The 19,388-nt window shown below is 42.3% G+C and overlaps 1 protein-coding gene across 1 annotated transcript in view; it reads right to left on the bottom strand.

Annotated features, from left to right (window-relative positions):
- Positions 1-19,388, bottom strand: part of LOC309415038 (GTP-binding protein Rit2) — a gene marked incomplete at both ends in the record, with an annotated part of 193,935 nt that overhangs the window by 826 nt on the left and 173,721 nt on the right. The window lies entirely within an intron of this gene.

Here is a 19,388-nt window from a genome sequence, read left to right as displayed (position 1 = left end):
TGTTCTCAGAGAACATGGAGGAAATGTGTCTTTGTATTTGGAGGAAATGTAAGGGGCGGAATCACCATGAACCTAGAGGGAACCAAGGGAGTTATCTTTAATTTCCCTGAATTTTGAAACGGGGATCTTATTCCTAAAATTTCCACATTGGCTACCTCTTGGCATTTGACTTGCCAACCCGCTAAATGGAAGGGTGATCAGCATGCTGATTAATGTGTGATTTAAATGCTTATCATAAAGACTATCACTACCACTGTCTACCACTTAAGGTACTTTTTGCACTTTGGGAGCTAATCCAGTAACATGTAGAAAGTCTGCAGCAAAACAAAGAGCAAATCATATGAGATTCTAAACATTAAGCTAGCTTTCCAGGCAGTAGACCATCCTTTCTTTTCAATATTTGAACATAAAACTGAATGAATGAACTGTATGAATGAAATGTATGGTGTATATTCAAATTCTAGGTCAGAAATACCAGCCTTTGTTTTTATTTGTGTTTGGATATCATGATTTATTCAAGTAACTTTCCAACCATCTGGATAAAAAGGCGAAAAAGCACTTTGAGACAGCTTTGTGAAAGGCTACATAATAGGCTATGAAAAGTCTCAACTGCTACTGTCTACCGCAAGTCTAATCTTTTTTTTTTTTTAATTTCTTCCTTCATACACCCAAAGGTGCCATTTATATTTATTAGTGAAATAAACCTTTGTGTTTCAAGATACAAACAAACTTCCTTCTGCCTACCATGAGGAAAATGTCCTTTATGATAAAGTTATGACATCACCATACACTTTTTGTACCTATCTGTAAAGCTGGAAACAGTGTGAAACAGGATTTTCGATGAAACGGAAAATCAATTCATTCCAGCCTTGAAGTAAATCTGCACCGAGCATGTGTTCATAACACAGACCACCGAACTTGTCCTCATCCCCTTTGCACTGAGTCACAAACTCTGTAACATTAGTAGGATCATTCCTCTATGTTGCAGGTATAATCTTAATTTAATTAAAGAATATTGTAAGGGTAAGCAGGGAGGTTGTATGCCAACCTGAATAATGTTGTGTCACTGACACAATGAAAGACTGTTAGCGCTTTCCAACTGCTGCCATTGCCAACCTTTAGCAAGAGGAGATGGGTAGCAATATGGTCCTTGTTTTTCTCTGGGCAGCTGTGTAAGCAAGATGTGTGATTCAATATGTCTACTGGGCACCACTGAGAAATTGATTGTCTGGATAGAAGACTCTTTTGGTCTATTTTGGACTTTATAAGAATTTTTTTTCCTTGCTATGCTTCATTTGAGCTGAAGGAGGTTTTTTTTTTATTTTATTTTGCTGAAGACACTGAAGTTCTGAGCAAAGGATTACACAGAGCTGCAGTTTCAGTGAAGATTTTATGCATTCATGACCTAAAAGGAAAAAAAATGCACATAAATTGAAACATTCTTATGTTAAAGAATGATAAGGTTGAAATATAATTAGGGTGCAAGCACAACAAAACTCAAATATCCAAAATTGCCCTTCCCTTTGCTCCATGGTTTTCTAGTCTTTGCCCATCTAATTCCTCTTTCATTTCACTTTTTTTTTTTTCCTTTTCTAGGATCAAAACTATGTTTTTTCCCACCTGCAAGGAAGAACAACTGCAAGGGAAGACATGTTATGCTCCATAATGAAACAAGACTGCTAAGAGCTGTAAGAACTGGAGAATACTCAGGGGAAATAAACTGTGCGGAAAAACATCCTCCCAGTCTCTGTATGGCTGGAGGCTTGTAACTTGGTCAAATTTGTCTGGATTTCTATAAAGAGCAGCAAAAGTTTGGTTTTGGACTCCATAGTTTTCTGCCAACAGAGACAACGTTAAATTTATTAATGGCAATAGTTCATTTCAAAGCATAGTATTTTTGTTAAATTTTGCCCTCAGGAACTAATTAACTGCTCTGGTGAAATTTTATGAACAAATTCAGCATGAGAAGGACACCTGGTACAAACAATTTCAGGACATTTAGTTGAAATTTTTCAGCTTCAAGGCTGAAAACAGGCTTCTCTGAAATCTAATGCTATCATAATTACCACTATTGCTTCCAGCACCAATGAAAATATAGCTAAAGTAATTCAATTAATCTGTTGGCTGAAGAAACTGTAAATATACAGATATGTTTAGAGGAAAAATAGACATTTTTCTTTCAGTTCATAATTCGGTCAAGAGTATAGACACCTATGGCATAAGAAACAAGGGATAAAGCCCTTGATGAGGTCACTGGCACCCACATAATTCCAGGGATTTAACTTTTTCCCATCTTATTGTCAGAAGAGAAACTATATCATAGAAATCCATCCTAGATCTGCACAGCTCAGGGACTCGTTGACAAATTGCAGCTTCCGTGGATCTGTATCAGTGGAAGATATGATCTGTCAGCGTGACACGGACAGACAGGTCAGGGAGCGAGGTTGTTCTATTGAATATATATCTGGGAAGCAGAGCTTTATATCTCATCTTTAGAGTAACCCTCCATGATTGAATCTGGCATTGTTTCCCAGAGTATAATTCTGGTTATATTGATTCCAATTTACTTTGTTCTTTTGCTGGTAAACTTTAAGAAGGGAACGAAGGTGGAAAACTGGTGTAGTGAAGATAATGAAAAATGAAAATTTAGGAGCTGGCAGAAGCTTCCTCAGTTTGATCCAAACTTTAAAAATTGTGATCGACTGCTGGGGATTGGATCAGGACTTACAGAAGCAGGGCACTGACGCTCACGGTGTAACCAAAGAGCAAGATCCCTCAGAAGGACAAGTCCATAAAATGGTCAATGAAGCTTCATGAACATGTGTGAGCCCCAGGAAAAGAGTCTTTTCACATCTTCCTTGCAAAGTTCAGGGTTCCGAGTGCCCATTTGGGTGCATGTGAATTGAGAGGGAAGAAAACATCAGCTCCAACAGCATGAGAACTGTGCATAGCACATGGGACTGTAGGCTGAATTTGGGAGTTTTTCATCCTTGGATAGCTCAGGGCAGCTGGAACACAGCACAGCTTCATATAGACAGGAATTATTCACTGGCCACAAAACGTATTTTATAACATTAAGATTCTGTTTGTGGCTTTTGCAAACCTCCCTTGGAAAATTACAAGTGAGATTAAATGCAATGCTGACAGCCTGTGAAAGCCGTGATGGATGAGCTGCCATCTTTAAGACAGCCACTTCTGCACTAAGGTCAGCTCCTGCAACCAAAAGGAGAGCACAGAGCCACCCGGGATGGATGGTGGGTGGGGAGGCACTGGCAATCATTGGCCCCCATAGGCAGAACATAAAAATATCTGGATTTGAGAAGGAAAGTGCAAAGAAACTAAACAGATCAACTGCCCTTGGACTGTCATTAGCTGGCAAATCTCCATCAGGATGACAGTATTTTGTGTTCAGCTTTGTCTCTCCTTTGTTCAAGGCAGCAACGGAAGCATCCCAAAGCAGATTTCCTTGACAGAGATCATATTGGCAGTCAGCAGCGTCACCCTGGGTGAGTCAGGGTGGTATTGACGCAGGAAAGCAATGCATTTCCACCTGTGCATCTCACGCCTGCAGCAACATGGTCTACTTGAGACGGCTTTTGCAGCTTTCCCCATGACTGGGACCTCCAGGGTGCCATGGAGAGCTCTGGAGACTGCAGGTGGAGTTTTAAGGGTTGCAAGGTTTCTCCTAAGTTTTTGTTAGAGATTTCCACCCTGGCTGCCCTCATTAACTTCGCAATGGGAAACCAAGTGGTAATTAGAGATCCAAAAGCTTCATTCTGTGAATGTTTTTTGCTGCAGAGACAGAAAGGGACACATGTTGCTCAACACAGTGCTCAACACAGAGGCTAACAGGAGGAATTCCAGCAGCTTTTGATCAAGCTCTGTATTTTTGATAAGCAATAATTGATGTGAGCTGTAAACAAAAGATAACTGTTTAAGAACATAGAGGAAGGGATACAGCATTTTGAGCATCCTTGTTTGTACCACAGCAAATAATAAAAGGAGTAGGAAATGCCACGAGTACTCTGAATGATGTCTAGGAAAGATCCATGTCTCTTCCCTTCATCTCTGGTGGTTTTTTTGTTTCCCGACAGGCCCCATTGTACAAAACAAGAATCCAGATGCCAGCTTGTGTATCAGCCCCTGGATATCAGTTTAGAGAAAGGCAGGCAACCTAGAAGAATCCACACAAACATTCATGTCCCTTCCCCTCACAGTTCATTCCCTCAGAATATCTGAACAAACATCATAAGCTTTTGGTACAGATGCAAACTTATAACACGCCACAGGAAAAAGCTGGGGAGATCAACGGTATTGACGATTTCCTCGGTCTCCAATAAGCAAATTTGCCAAGAGCAAAAGAGAAAAATAATCTCATGGGTCTAGAAACTGAATGCCATCCTGGATAACGAACAGAAAAAAAATAGGTATTTTTTTATTTATGATTATGATTTTATTTATGATTTATTTATTTTTTATTTATGATTCTCTGACATGAGTCATAATTTTATTAATCCCGGCACTGACCACTGAGTTTATGCCACGGGCATTCCCGCACACTCCCTGTGAGGTTTCTCATTAATGATGAGCGACAATGAGGACTGACCAATTTTCACTAGTCTCAGTTCATCACTCTGTGTCTAAGGTACCAGGAAGAAATTAGGTGGTCCCCAGCCACCAAGCACTGACAAGCATCAGGGATCTACCCAATAATCTGGACAGGGAGAAGCTCTGTATTTTGATAGATGGGACTGGGTCCAGCAAAGGCTGAGCTGACCGTTCTTACATTGCCACCTGTCTTTCCCAGAGCCAAAGGCTTTCACTGTAAGCATTTCATTCCTGTTTTGAGAAACATGCAACCCAATCCACTAACCCAAAAGCAGATCTATTATACCTATGTCATTTTTGACAGTTATTAATTCTTTTCTTGGACAAGTGTTGTATCAACAGGCATGGGGGCAGAGACTGTCTACAGGCTGGTATAAAGATCTTTCCAAGTGTGAAATGCTATTATTCAGGTCAAAGCTCAAATACTTGGATACTACAGCAGCAGCTGGGGTTGAAAACCTGAGCAGAACCAGATAAAACAGAAAAATCAATCCTTCTGTCCTTTTAAGACAAGAAGCACTGTTGTTATTTGTTCACATAATATTTGTCATGGAATATTTTTTAAAAAGAAGAAAAAACGTCCCAAGCCCTTTTCCCCTTCTTCTCTTTCTTCAGATATTTACATTTATAAACTGCCTGTTATAGTCTTACCACTGAGCAATGACATCCCTGAAAGGATGGGAAAAAACAAGATCGAGTGGAAACTGATTCGTGCTGAAAGAGACGTTGAAGACTAGGCTTTGTGAGTAACCAGTGTTTCCTCTTTGTGGCCAGACATTCAATGTGACTATGTTTCAGGTCTAAACAAATGCACAGTAAATGCAAAAATAAAACAAAAATCCTCTGTGTTAAAATCTCAAGTTTCCAACTCCCTCAACACAAATATTCTGCTTTGGTTCTGAATTTTAAATAAATTTTGAAGTGAATGTTAAAGTTTAAAAATAGAATGTTGAAACTTTTCCTTCTGCAAACATAAACATTTTAACCTTTATGTATGATCCCATACCCAAATGTATATACTGCAGTTACCTATCTGATTTGGCCAAGATTCCACTAGAACTCACAACTAGTTTCCACTGACACAAACCAACATTTTTCATTCAACCAAACATGTGCACCTTATTTTTTCCTTCAGTCCCTGGGGAAGCAGACACCTCCTTTCAGCAGCCAGAACAGTAAATGAGTAACATGCTGCAGCAATGTGAGAGGAGAATTTCATGTCAACACCATTACTCTTAAATCCATTTGGAGGTCTTCAAAAGTAATTAGTTGAACAAACCTTACTCCGACTTCATGGCAGGCAATTCTGCAGGCTCAGCTTTGCTGGCTTTCTAGATTACAAGGCTAGATGAGATAAAAGCTGCCATACAATTAATCACTATTGTGAGGGTTGCAATTAGTTCTGTTCCTCTTTCTCTCTCCCCAGAGTTATGTGAAAGCCAGTGTCTTATAAGAGTTTTCCATGTTTTCCTTCCTGTCTTGCCACTCTGTGAAACTTTTTACTGGTTTCACACATAAGAATTATTGGTCACTAGAATGGGGTCAAGCATGAATGGCCATGAGGAGTAGAAAGGATTAGCAGACTGGGCCAAGGAGAAGATGTGGTCTTGCTATGTGAACTTATGCCCTGACAGACTGGATGGTATAGAAATAGCACATGGCACAGTACTAGACATCTCACATCCTCAACTGTTCCAACCTCTGAAGGCACTTGCATTATGGAGACTTTTCCCTTCCCTTGTAACCTGGCCTTTGCATTTGGACTGGAAGGAAAACACAGCAGAAAATAATAGGGGGGCTTTTGTGATGGGAACTGTGGCTTATTTTTATGGGATGGAGGATCAAGAGCATGGGACTGTAAAACTAGTTTTCTCATTTTTTAAAGGAGAACTGTGTAATAGTCTTGCAAAAAACTGAATTTCTAGACAAAGCGGGAGAGATTCATCTTGTCCCACATTATGCATTTCTCACCTGGTTAGTCAGTAAGGCGGGACATGAAACACAGCTTAAACTCTCTGTTCTGAGCCAGGAAGAATCATACTCTCATTTGATCCAAAGCAACTGCAAATTGTGGAGGGCTGGGAAAGTAACCTGATGAAGCATCACCAAACACTTGTTCATATGCTCTTCACTATTGACTACTGTTAGATTAGACTGACATTTCCTCTGACATGCTATGGTCATTACAGAATCACAGAATCATTAAGGTTGGAAAAGACCTTTAGGATCATCAAGTCCAACCGTCAACCCAACACCACCATGCCCCATAAACCATGTCCCGAAATGCCAAGTCTACACATTTTTTAAACACCTCCACTGGTGGTGACTCCACCACCTCCCTGGGCAGCCTGTTCCAGTATTTGACCACCCTCTCAGTGAAGAAATCTTTCCTAATATCCAGTCAAAATCTCCCCTGGTGCAACCTGAGGCCATTTCCTCTCGTCCTATTGCTGGTTACTTGGGAGAAGAGGCCAACACCCACCTCACCACAACCCCCTTTCAGGTAGTTGTAGAGAGCGATGAAGTCTCCCCTCAGCCTCCTCTTCTCCAGACTGAACATCCCCAGTTCCCTCAGCCGCTCCTTATAAGACTTGTGCTCCAGACCCCTCACCAGCTTCGTTGCCCTTCTCTGGACACAACTCCAGCACCTCAACATCCTTCTTGTAGGGAGGGGCCCAAAACTGAACACAGTAGTTGAGGTGCGGCCTCACCAGTGCCGAGTACAGGGGCACGATCACTTCCCTGCTCCTGCTGGCCACACTTTTTCTAATACTGGCCAGGATGCTGTTGGCCTTCTTGGCCACCTGGGCACACTGCTGGCTCATGTTCAGCCGGCTGTCAACCAGCACCCCCAGGTCCCTTTCCGCTGGGCAGCTCTCCAGCCACTCCTCCCCAAGCCTGTAGCGCTGCACGGAGTTGTTGTGGCCGAAGTGAAGGACCCGGCACTTGGCCTTATTAAACCTCATACAGTTGACCTCAGCCCCATTGATCCAACCTGTCCAGATCCCTCTGCAGAGCCTTCCTGCCCTCAAGTGGATCAACACCCCTGCCCAGTTTGGTGTGGTCTCAAACTTACTGAGGGAGGGCTTAATCTCCTCATCCAGATCATCAACAAAGATATTAAACAAGACCAGCCCCAGAACAGAGCCCTGGGGAACACCGCTTGTGACCGGCCACCAGCCGGATTTAACACCGTTCACCCCAAATCTCTGGGTTTGGCCATCCAGCCAGTTCTTTACCCAGCGAAGAGTAAACCTGTCCAAGCCACGTTTCTCCAGGAGAATGCTGTGGGAGATGCTGTCAAAGGCTTTACTAAAGTCCAGGTAGACAATATCCACAACGTTTCCCTCATCCACTAGGCGGGTCACCTGGTCATAGAAGGAGATCAGGTTGGCCAAGCAGGACCTGCCTTTCATGAACCCATGTTGGCTGGGCTTGATCCTTTGGTTGTCCTGCACATGCCCTGTGAGCGCTCTCAAGACGAACCGCTCCATGGTCTTCCCCAGTATGGAGGTCAGGCTGACAGGCCTGTAGTTCCCAGGATCCTCCTTCCGGCCCTTCTTGTAGATGGGTGTCACATTGGCAAGCCTCCAGTCTTCTGGGACCTCCCCTGTTAACCAGGACTGCTGATAAATCTTGGGTGGATCCCATCCGGCCCCATAGATTTGTGAGTGTCCGGGTGGTGTAGGAGGTTGTAAACTGCTTCCTCCTGGGTTATGGGCGGGTTATTATGCTCTCCATCCCTGTCTTCCAGCTCAGGGGGCTGAATACCCTGCGAATACCTGGACTGGTTATTAAAGACTGAGGCAAAGAAGGCATTAAGGTACCTCAGCTTTTTCCTCATCCTTGGTGACAATGTTCCCCTCCACATCCAATGAAAGAATGAGATTCTCCTGGGCTCTCTTTTTGTTGTTAACATATTTGTAAAAACATTTTTTGTTGTCCCTTACGACTGTGACCAGATTGAGTCCTAGCTGGGCTTTGGCCTTTCTAATTTTCTTTCTGCATGACCTGACAAGATCCTTGTACTCTCCTTGAGTTGCCTGCCCCTTCTTCCAAAGGTGATAAACTCTCCTCTTTTCCCTGAGTCCCAGCAAAATCTCCCTGTTCAGCCAGGCCAGTTGTCTTCCCCGCCAGCCTGTCTTACGGCACATGGGGATGGTCTGATCCTGCGCCTTTAAGATCCTTCCTGAAGACTGTCCAGCCTTCCTGGACCCCTTTGCCCTTCAGGGCTGTCTCTCAACCAGTGACCTCAACAGGCCAAAGTCTGCCCTCTGGAAGCCCATGGTAGTGGTTTTGCTGACCCCCCTCCTTACTTCACCAAGAATTGAGAATTCTATCATGTCGTGGTCGCTAAGCCCAAGACGGCCTCTGACCACCACATCTCTCACCAGTCCTTCTCTGTTTGTAAACAGCAGGTCCAGCAAGGTACCTGCCCTGGTGGGCTCACTCACCAGCTGTGTCAGGAAGTTATCCTCCACACACTCCAGGAACCTCCTAGACTGTTCCTTCTCTGCTGTGTTATACTTCCAGCAGATGTCTGGTAAGTTGAAGTCCCCCACGAGAACAAAGGCGATTGTGAGACTTCTGCCAGTCGCTTGTAGAACACCTCATCCACCTTTTTGTCCTGGTTGGATGGTCTATAACAGACACCCAGCAGGATATCTGCCATGTTTGCCTTCCCCCTCATCCCTACCCATAAGCACTCGACTTTGTCATCACTATCATTGAGCTTTATACAAACAAAACACTGTTACATTCTTATATGAAAACTCGAAGTTATTATTGGCTATTTCATTAAATGCACCTCTCTCTCTCTCTTTTTCGTATGAAAAATTTCTAGATCCGATGTTAATTTGTACTTGCCTAATTTCATAAGACTTTTAGCGTCTCTTGTGATGGAGATTACTGCACAGTTCTGATTTCTATCTAATCTTTCTCTCCTTTTTGGACTTTTTTTCCCCACACTTTGAACCCACAATATCCTTGTAACTCAGGAGCTATGAGTTGAATGGAGTTAGACATTTCCTGTAGGAAATTTCATTCTTGCTTTGGGCAAATGTTTTGAGTAAAGAGAAACATTGTCCATGCAGCTGCTTAGTTGCAAAGCAAGCGAAACACATGAGGCTCCTAGGTCTATTGTTTCCAACTTGTGATAATGTTAGTTCATTATTTCACAGATGTAATGCTAAATAATTAAATCATCGTCTCATTTCATATAAAAATCACTGTGGAATCTGGGGGCTGTCTGCAGCTTAGCCTCTGAAGTTTTTCTTTTCTACTACAGACTGTAGTCTTTTGGCTTTATCTTGTCAAAAGCAAGACTGATGAGTGGGTAAAGCATCTTTGTACCAGAAAATGTTTCTAGAGAGATGGCCTCAGGATCTGACTGAATTGGATACTGAAAGCCACATGATCTTGCATCAGTCAGCAATAGCTCTGGGTCTAATTTGAAGAGAATGTGGAAGTGTTAAATCCTTAGCACCAGTCTTCAAGATGAACAAGTACAGGTCAATTGCTCAAAGCATTTTTTCAGAGATCTGACAATTTTCTAAATTGTCCATCATCTTTAAAGGTACTTTGATTGCAACGCTCAGCTGAAGCCATAGATGGTCATAAGATGGTAGCAAAAAGCAGTCGTTTCTACATCAGTTCAGCTTGGAGCATTCACAAGAGAAGACCTGTTTTTTGTAGGGAAAAAAATCTAGGAGTTGCAGTTTTAAGTTCACAAGAAAGGAAAATATTTTCAAATTTTTGTAAGCAACAACAAAAAATCAAGTATCATCTGCTTACAACAGATGGTTAATAAAAAAATTACATGTAAAAGAAGTTGCAAATGTACCTTACAGAGTTTTCTTAAACAAGTAGAAAATTAGTAAAGTTGAACTCTTATTTTAACACTGCAAGTGATTTCTATTGCTTTGTGAACACAAGTTAATTATCAGTCCAGTACATCCAGTCCCCATTTTTTTTATCTATCTATAGACTGGTATAGGCTATTTTCACGTACGTGTTAGACATTAAAATTCCACTAGTCACTTGAATTCAGTTCTTCATTAGGACTCAGGCACTAACCAGACTGGGTACTGAGTATATGCACTTAATACCTGCTAACCTGTGCAAATCTCTTTGTCATCATATTGCTTTGAAGATGGGAGTAACACACCCTCTCACAGCAATGTTTTGTCCTGAAAACACTCCACTGACATGAGAAGACAGGAACACAGAGCAGGAGCCAGTGAGGAGGGCAGAGCAGGACGCTGCTTTCAGTGTGCCATTTTCCACGGCTGTCTGCTGAAGATTGGGAAATGTGATTCCAGAAATTTGAAGGAAATCAGAAAGAAATATGAAATAAATAGAAAACAAGGAAGAGGCAGCAACAGCTGTATATTTATTTGTGTGTGTTTGTACATAGAGTCATAAAGAAGTAAAAAAAAAACCCCACATAACTAAACAAAAATATTGGTGATTCACAGAACTGAAATAATCTTTTGAGCCAATGTATCCAAAGCTTGTGTTCAGTTAAATGTGTCATTTCTAGGCATATGAGCAGGCTACTGGAATTAAGCTCTGAAAGCTCCCTTTATGCTTAATCTGAATATGAATTTCCAACACTGGAACAAAAAAGTCACAAAAAATATCTGTTCCCAATGCAGTAAACATTGTTGTGTGTCCTGACACCACATATTGCTTCACACTATATGGTGTGCAATACACATATAATCTAGTGTGCAGTTTTCACATCTAAACATACCCCCAGACACAGCTTGCAGGCAGGCAGAGAACACCACGCTCAGTTCCTAGCAGGGAAAAGAAAATTGCAATAAATCTCTCTCTTCTCCCTTCATCTCCATGCAATTGTCATCTGCTGGGATTCAGGGATTCAGGCTGCTGAAGTGGGTATTCGACAGGAGGCAGGCAGAGGAAGAATTTATAATGGATTTATAGAGATTTGGATGGCAATGGAATCATTTAATATTTTTTTTCAGAAGTTGCTTGCTGAAGTAAGAAAGTGTTGAAGTGTATGAGGTATCAGAGTATCCTATGCACAACTTATAGAACAATGTTTCACCTTTCCATCTATTATTTGCATTGCTTTTCACAGAAAAAGTTACTTGATGCAATGAGAGGGAGATGTTCTATCAAGAAATGGGAGTGATGAGCTGGGGTTTTTTTTATTTTTCCTGGAACATGTAATAAATTTTGAGGCTTTAGTGATTTTGAAGTTTATTGGAAAGGTTTGTCAAACAATCTCATTACGGGAAATATTTGCACAGTATCTTTATTAAACTAAAGACGTTGATCTTCCCCATGTCAGTATTAGTTCAGGCAAAATACTACACTTTTACACAATATGAATTGACTGAAAACATTCATGGGAGCTTCGCTGGAGTCTTCCTTTTCAGCTCCTTTCTAATATGCTGAAAGGAGAGCTTAAGGATGAGCAAAGGGGTTTTTCTTGGTTACAGGAACATTGAAAGAGAAAGGTCCATGACATCGGAACCTTAAAACGGGAATGACAGCTGCGTAAGGAGCATCCACTTAGCTCCATCATGTGATGTGATCCGCCAGCGTGGACAACGCATAATAAAATATTGAGCCTGAAGAACTGCATGTGAAGGGGATAACAATGAGAAATGAATGTGCTAAGGGAGAAAAATTAAAAATCTTAAATGGCCAGTGGGTCGGAAGAGCTGTAAGAATGCATTTAACTAATTGGATTTAACAAGCTCTCATATTGCCTGCTAAACTCACTCAAATTACCTCACTTTTGCTGCAGGCTAAGAACATGCACCGGATAGTTTCCGTGGTAACTTGTTTGTGCATCTGTGGTTAGCTTGTCCTGTTGGCAAGCTCCCCGTTCAGTGGGCAGGTTCTTTGGATAACCTTTCCGTATTTGCTGCCCGCGGGCTTTGATTTTGTCTCGGAAGACTGAGCACCTTCAAAGCAAGCAAAGTAACAGCTAACAGCTGGAAGATTCTTAACTTTTTTGAAGATAGCCCCAATCTTTCTTGCACACATCCCCGAGGCATCATGGATGCTCTACTAATAGAAACTTGAGCAATGATGATGCTCGAGGATTTATCAGCAGGTTTTTTTTTATAATCATAATTTTTGACTGAAGCCAAACATGTTGGCTGGGATGATAGTTGTTGTTTATTGCCACAGGAGAAAGGGTATAGTGAAGAGAGAAGAAGACAGAGAAAAGAGAAGAGAGAAGCAGAAGAGTGAAGGTTAAAGGCTGGTGGAAGGGAGGAAGACAGATTATGTATTTATTATGTTAACTCAGGGGTAGAATGAGAAAACTGACTCTTAACAAACAGAATGGGGGAAACTCCTTGCTAGAAGCACTTGTTTAACCTCCTCTATCCATGATACATCCATCCAATTATGCAGATGTTCTTTTGACGTGTAAAAGATGTTGTATTAACACACCCTGGGAGCCCAATTCATGATTACAGCTGATAAACTCATATTCTTATCCAGAGTAATAGCCTTTTCAGTCCACCACTGATAAAGCTGTAGCTGAGTTTACCTAGTGGCATCTGTGAATGTGCAACTACACACATAAACACACACACAACAAATGCTGCTGGGATCAGATTGAGCATGTCCAATATACCTGGCAGAAAAGGTTGGCCTTACAGCAAAACTTGGATGTGGATGCTAAAAAAACCTTGCTCTGAAGAGTCCCTTCAGTACCAGGAGGCATTCAGCATCAGCTCCTCTGAAGTTTAAGAGCTGGTTTCTGACATTTATTTATTTCCCACATTTCAGTCAGCCAGCTAGTTTAAACCTGCAGTCTGGTCAGTCTCTGGAAAAGGCACTGAAAAGGTGAAACGACAGCGTGTGTAGTGCAGATGCCACAAGCCAGGCTGTCCTCCTGCCTCTTCTGAAGGTTTTCCAGAAATTCTCAGAGGAAAAATTGTGGGTCATACCCTGGAGTATAAGCAGCCAGGTGAACTGCTGCTTCTGCTTCCTCCCAGACAGAAAAGATTGAAAATGAAGGACAGCAAACAGATAACACATGAGTTATGATAGATACATAAATAATACTATGTGGGAAATAAATATCTTTATTTAGATAAAGAGTACATAAAGACTACTAATGGCTGGGGGGAAAGAAAAATACAGTTTCTCAGGAGTAACCTAATCTGGACGATGAAATATTAACAGTATTTTATCACTGATAATCATGGTGGCTGGTAGGTAAATCTGGAACTGGTGCAGATTGCCATGCATGCCTGGATGAGCAACACCAAGGTTCAGACTACGGAGTTGAAATGTAACGTCTTTACCCAGCCACACAGGTATAAAAATGACAAAGACGGATGGTAAATCATTTGATTTCTCTCAGGAACCTTGCTCACAATTTCCCGATGGTTGTTGGTTTTTTTTCTTAAATACATAAATAAGCCTAGGTTTGGGGGAATAAAATTGCTGGTACTAAAAGCAACAGCTGGTGAAAAACAGTAAGTGCTTGAAGCCTTAACAGTTACTGTCACCGGCAATTCAGGTCATGTTATCACCCCATTATTTTTTTACCCTTAGAAATAAAATGAGTGTTATTAAATGGTTTAGAAAACGACAACAGCCTGTGGTAAAGTTTTGTTGTACTCAATGGAAGGAATATTAATAAGAGGATAGGTATGAGAAAAAGATGTGGAAAAATAAATGTAGATCCCATTTCAGAGAGAAGAGGCAGTTAACTATGGCTGACACAAATTTTTCAAGCTGGAATTAAAGATATTCTGCTAGAAGATGTATAGAAATCAGAGAATCATAGCATGGTTTAGGATGGAAGAGATCTCAGTGGGTCATCTAGTCCAGACTCCTGCTCATAGTGGGTCCACCCAGAGCACATTACTCATGTCATGTCCAGTCAAGTTTTGAACACCTCCAAGGAAGGAAATCTCACAGCCTCTCTGGGTGCTTGTTCCACTGTTTATCTACTGTCAAGGTGGAAAAAAATCCTCATAATTAATCAGATTTTCTTGTGCTGTTTATCTTCTTTCATTCCTTCTCATCCTTTCACTGTACACCTCCAAGAAAAATCTGGTTTTGTCTTCACTCTATCGATTATTATCATCTTGCTGTCTTCAGCAAGATGATTCCCTTCGATTTGTCAGGCTGAACAAATCCACGAGCTCAGATCTCTCAACATCTCCTGTTATCTTTTGTGCTTTATCCCCAAGAACCTCTTGGCGATTTCTGCTGAACTCACTCCAGTACATCAAGTTATTTCTTGCACTGTGAAGCCCAAAACAGACACAACACTCCAGATACATTCTCACAAGTGCTGAATAAAGGTCCAAGGATCGCTTCCTGCTAGCTACACTTTTACTTATACAACCCAGGATGCTCTTGGCCACCTTCACTGTATGGACACATTTCGGTTCATGGTTAGCTCGTCCACCGGGATTTCCATGTTCTCGTCTGCAAAGCTGTTTTCTCTCCAGTAGTGCCCAAGTGGTACTCCTGCATGATGTTGTCCATCCCAGGTACAGGCTTAGCATTTGCTTTTGCTGAACTTCATGCAGCTCCTGTCAGATCATTTCTCTGATCTGGCAATGTCCTCTCTGTGTATGTACCACACCTGCTAGTGTATCAGCCAGACCACTCAGTTAGGTACCACTCATGAAGTTCTGTCCCGGCACTCAGTTGTTTGCAAAGATATTCAAAATACCGTCTCACAATTGACCTCTGAGGTATGCCATTAGTAATTCATTGTTAGCTGGACTTCGTACTGCTCATCACAACCCTTTGAGTCTGGTGGTCCAGCTAATTCCCATCCACCTCATAGTTTATCTATCCAGACCATATCTTACTTGTCTGGCCACAAGGACACTATGAGAGACTGAGCTGAAAGACTTGTTAGAGCCACAATCCGCTTCACTCATCCACAGAGTCACTCATTTGAAGGCTATCACAGAACTCGCTCAGCTTGGCAGGCATGATTTGCCCTTGGCAAATCCATGCTAGCCGTTCCAAGGCAATTTCTTATCCTTAATGTGCCTGGATGTGGCTTTTTTGGGAGGATTTGCTTCATAAATGAATCCTCCATTTCTCTTAAGGTAACTGAGATGATTGAAAAAATTTACAGACATAATTGATTCAGCTTTAAACTACTTAGCTCAGGTATTAATACTTAAAAATACAGACATCAGCACAGGCTGTACAGTCTTATCCAGGAATATGAGTGTACACTCACCAGCTGAACCCCTTGTCATTTCAGCCTCAGTGAAGTTTCTCCCATGGCCACTCAAAGAATGTACATGCAGATGTAACTGCTGAGTTAAGATAAACATAATGAGAGACAACCCTGACACATGGAAGTAAAGATAGGGAGAAGTTTTTGATAATTAAAATTTGTGTTACAACTTGAATTTTTCTACCTGCTGTATTTCTTCTTTGCCCGTTTTATTTTTGTTTTTCTAACCACTTTTGATGTTTTAATAGCTTGATTAGATACTTCTGACCCTTTTTCTTTTTCTTACTAGTATTTTATCGAAAGGACTGCAAAACCGAAGTAGACCAGATGTTATCAAGGAGGGCAGAATACAATCTCAAAGCCTGAGACAATGAAGAAGAGAGAAGCAGCACTCAATTCTCATGCCATATCAGCAAGAGGATTGAGCAAATAAAACAAAATTACTGTGACCACATCAGTGGACTTGGAAGAGCTACCAAAGTTGTCTACCTGGACTTCTGTAACACCTTTGATATGGTCCCCCACAACATCTTTCTCTCTAAATTGGAGACGTATGGATTTGATGGGTGGAATGTTGGATGGATGAGGAATTGGTTGGATGGTCACACCCAGGGAGTAGTGGTCAATTGCTCAATGTCCAGGTGGAGATCGGTGATGAGTGGTGTCCCTCAAGGGTCTGTACCAGGACCAGTACTGTTTAATATCTTCATCCATGACATAGACAGAGGGATAGACTGCACTCTCAGCAAGTTTGCAGACAACACCAGGCTGAGTGGTATGGTTGACACATCTGAAGGATGGGATGCCATCCAGAGGGATGTGGACAAGCTCGAGGAATGGGCCTGTATGAACATCATGAGGTTCAACAAGGCCAAGTGCAGGGTCCTGAACCTGGGTCGAGGAAACCCCTGGTATCAGGACAGGCTGGGGGATGAAGGGATGGAGAGCAGCCCTGCTGAGAAGGACTTGGGGGTCCTGGGGGATAAAAAGCTGGACATGAGCCGGCAATGTGCACTCCCAGCCCAGGAGGCCAACCGTGTCCTGGGCTGCCCCCAAAGCCATGTGGCCAGCAGGGTGAGGGGGGGGATTCTGCCCCTCTGCCCTGCTCTGGAGAGACCCCCCTGCAGGGCTGCGTCCAGCTCTGGAGCCCTCGGCACAGGAGAGACATGGACCTGTTGGAGTGGGGCCAGAGGAGGCCACCAAAATGCTCAAGCTCAAAAGGATGGATCCCCTCTGCTGTGAGGACAGTCTGGGAGAGCTGGGGGGGTTCAGCATGGAGAATCGAAGGCTCTGGGGAGACCTTCTTGCAGCCTTCCATAACTTAAAGGGGACTTAGGAGAAAGATGGGGACAGACTTTTTAGCAGGGCCTGTAGCAATAGGACAAGGGGTAACGGTTTTAAACTAAAAGAGAGTAGAATTAGATGAGATCTAAGGAAGGCATTTTTCACAGTGAGAGTGGTGAAACACTGGCCCAGGTTGCCCAGAGAGGTGGTCGATGCCCCATCACTGGGAACATCCCAGGTCAGGCTGGACAGGGCTCTGAGCAACCTGCTCTGGTTGCAGATGTCCCTGCTCACGGCAGGGGGGTTGGACTTGCTGACTTTTAAATGTCTCTTGCAACCGAAAGATTCTATGATTCTATGATGTAAATGTAAAAATTTCTATTGCGCCTCGGTTCAGGCCCTTAAGAAACAGTCTGGTAACAAGCAGTGAGCTGTCTCCGAACAGACAGTATACTTGAGCATACAAAATAAAGGGGGGGGGGTGGTGGGTGCATGAGAGAAGGGAACAGCTTAGAGCACAGATGGCTTAAAATGATCCAACAGAATATTTATTTTTAATCCAGAATGACTGCAGCTTTTCATATACAGCTCTGGACACTGAGACCTCCCCATGAAAAAGGTGGTTTCCTATTGCTTTCCTATGCGGGTTTGACATTTATGGCAAGTTCCTTTTCTCTGATGTCTCTAGTGAAAGAGGAACTGCTTTGATCTATATACACTATTCAATACTGCTTTCATTCTGGAACATATGCTGAACTTTGCCCTCCATAATCTGATGGTGGGGCACGCTGCAGAAAAGCTGTACCTATGGGAAGAGTAAATAGCTTACATGAAAATCGCACTACAGTTCATTCGCAATAGGATTTTACAGTTTTCAATTTCTTTGATCTTCTAGGGATTAAGTGTCTGATGTTGACTCTTTTTTTTTTTCCTGTTACTAGTGTTTTGTGCATTTGTCAGTCATGTAGTCCTGTGAAATTAATAGAGTTACTCACAGAAAATACAAATGTTTAACTCTGCCCATAGGTTGTAATAGTTCTCTTGCCTTGGCTACGGATCTCTGTCCTTTGAACTTTCTTGGGTACAACAAAAACGTAAGTTTGCTGAAGTGGGTGTTAGCAGGTTTATTGCACTTCTAACAGGCGACCATGAGATGTATCTCAGTGGCATTCCACTTGTGTAAGTGTGCCCGGCTCCTGTATGAGCAAATGGATGGGCTGGAAAGTTACAGCTGGAGTGGCACATAGCCACAGATAAAACATTAACACTCCAGAATTTAAAGCTAATTTTGATGTCCAATTCAAGGATTCAAATTAAATAGGCCAAATATGGCATCTGTTCCTACTTTTCTCTTCCACTTCGTTAATTGTTTGTAGTGTAATAGTTCTAGAGCAACATTTTCAGATGTTATAAAAGTTCTTCTGAAAGTCCCCAAAAAATCAGAAGACAACACAAAGAACAAGAAAAATAAAGAATAAAATTAATTATTGAAGGAAAGCCTTTTGAAAGCAATCCTATTTTTCATAGAACGTAATCCTAATATTTTTTTTACGTCCTAAGACTGGTGGTCATGGGTATATGAAAGCTATATTTAGAAGACTATTTTAATACTCATTGATACAGTCCAGAAAGCAATGGAGATGCAGTATTTTATCTGTCAAATCTATTTATATAACTGGAAAAAAGAAAACATAGACAAACTTTAAGCTATACAATCTGGTTTTCAGGTCTCAATCAGAAACAGCAAACTTCAACTTAAAGTTGATTAGGGGCAATTGTTTTAATTTTAACTTAATGAAATCAGTTATTCATACACTGTAGAGAGATAGGTACCCTAGTGCCTGTGGAGGATGCTCAGAAAAATGACATAAGTCGTTAAGAGCTCCTTGTCACTATCTCAGTCTTTCAGTGTTCCTGGCAATGACACCATATGCCCCATTGGAGGAGAGGAGAGGAGAGGAGAGGAGAGGAGAGGAGAGGAGAGGAGAGGAGAGGAGAGGAGAGGAGAGGAGAGGAGAGGAGAGGAGAGGAGAGGAGAGGAGAGGAGAGGAGAGGAGAGGAGAGGAGAGGAGAGGAGAGGAGAGGAGAGGAGAGGAGAGGAGAGGAGAGGAGAGGAGAGGAGAGGAGAGGAGAGGAGAGGAGAGGAGAGGAGAGGAGAGGAGAGGAGAGGAGAGGAGAGGAGAGGAGAGGAGAGGAGAGGAGAGGAGAGGAGAAGGGAGGGGAGGGGAAGGGAAGGGAAAGGGGAAGGGAAGGGAAAGGGGAAGGGAAGGGGAAGGGGAAGGGG

This window comes from Phaethon aethereus (genome assembly GCF_964289735.1).
Source record: "Phaethon aethereus genome assembly, chromosome: W".
Taxonomy (NCBI): domain Eukaryota; kingdom Metazoa; phylum Chordata; class Aves; order Phaethontiformes; family Phaethontidae; genus Phaethon; species Phaethon aethereus.
The sequence above is the reverse complement of the archived record's forward strand: the minus strand, read 5'-3'. Positions and strand labels throughout refer to the sequence as shown.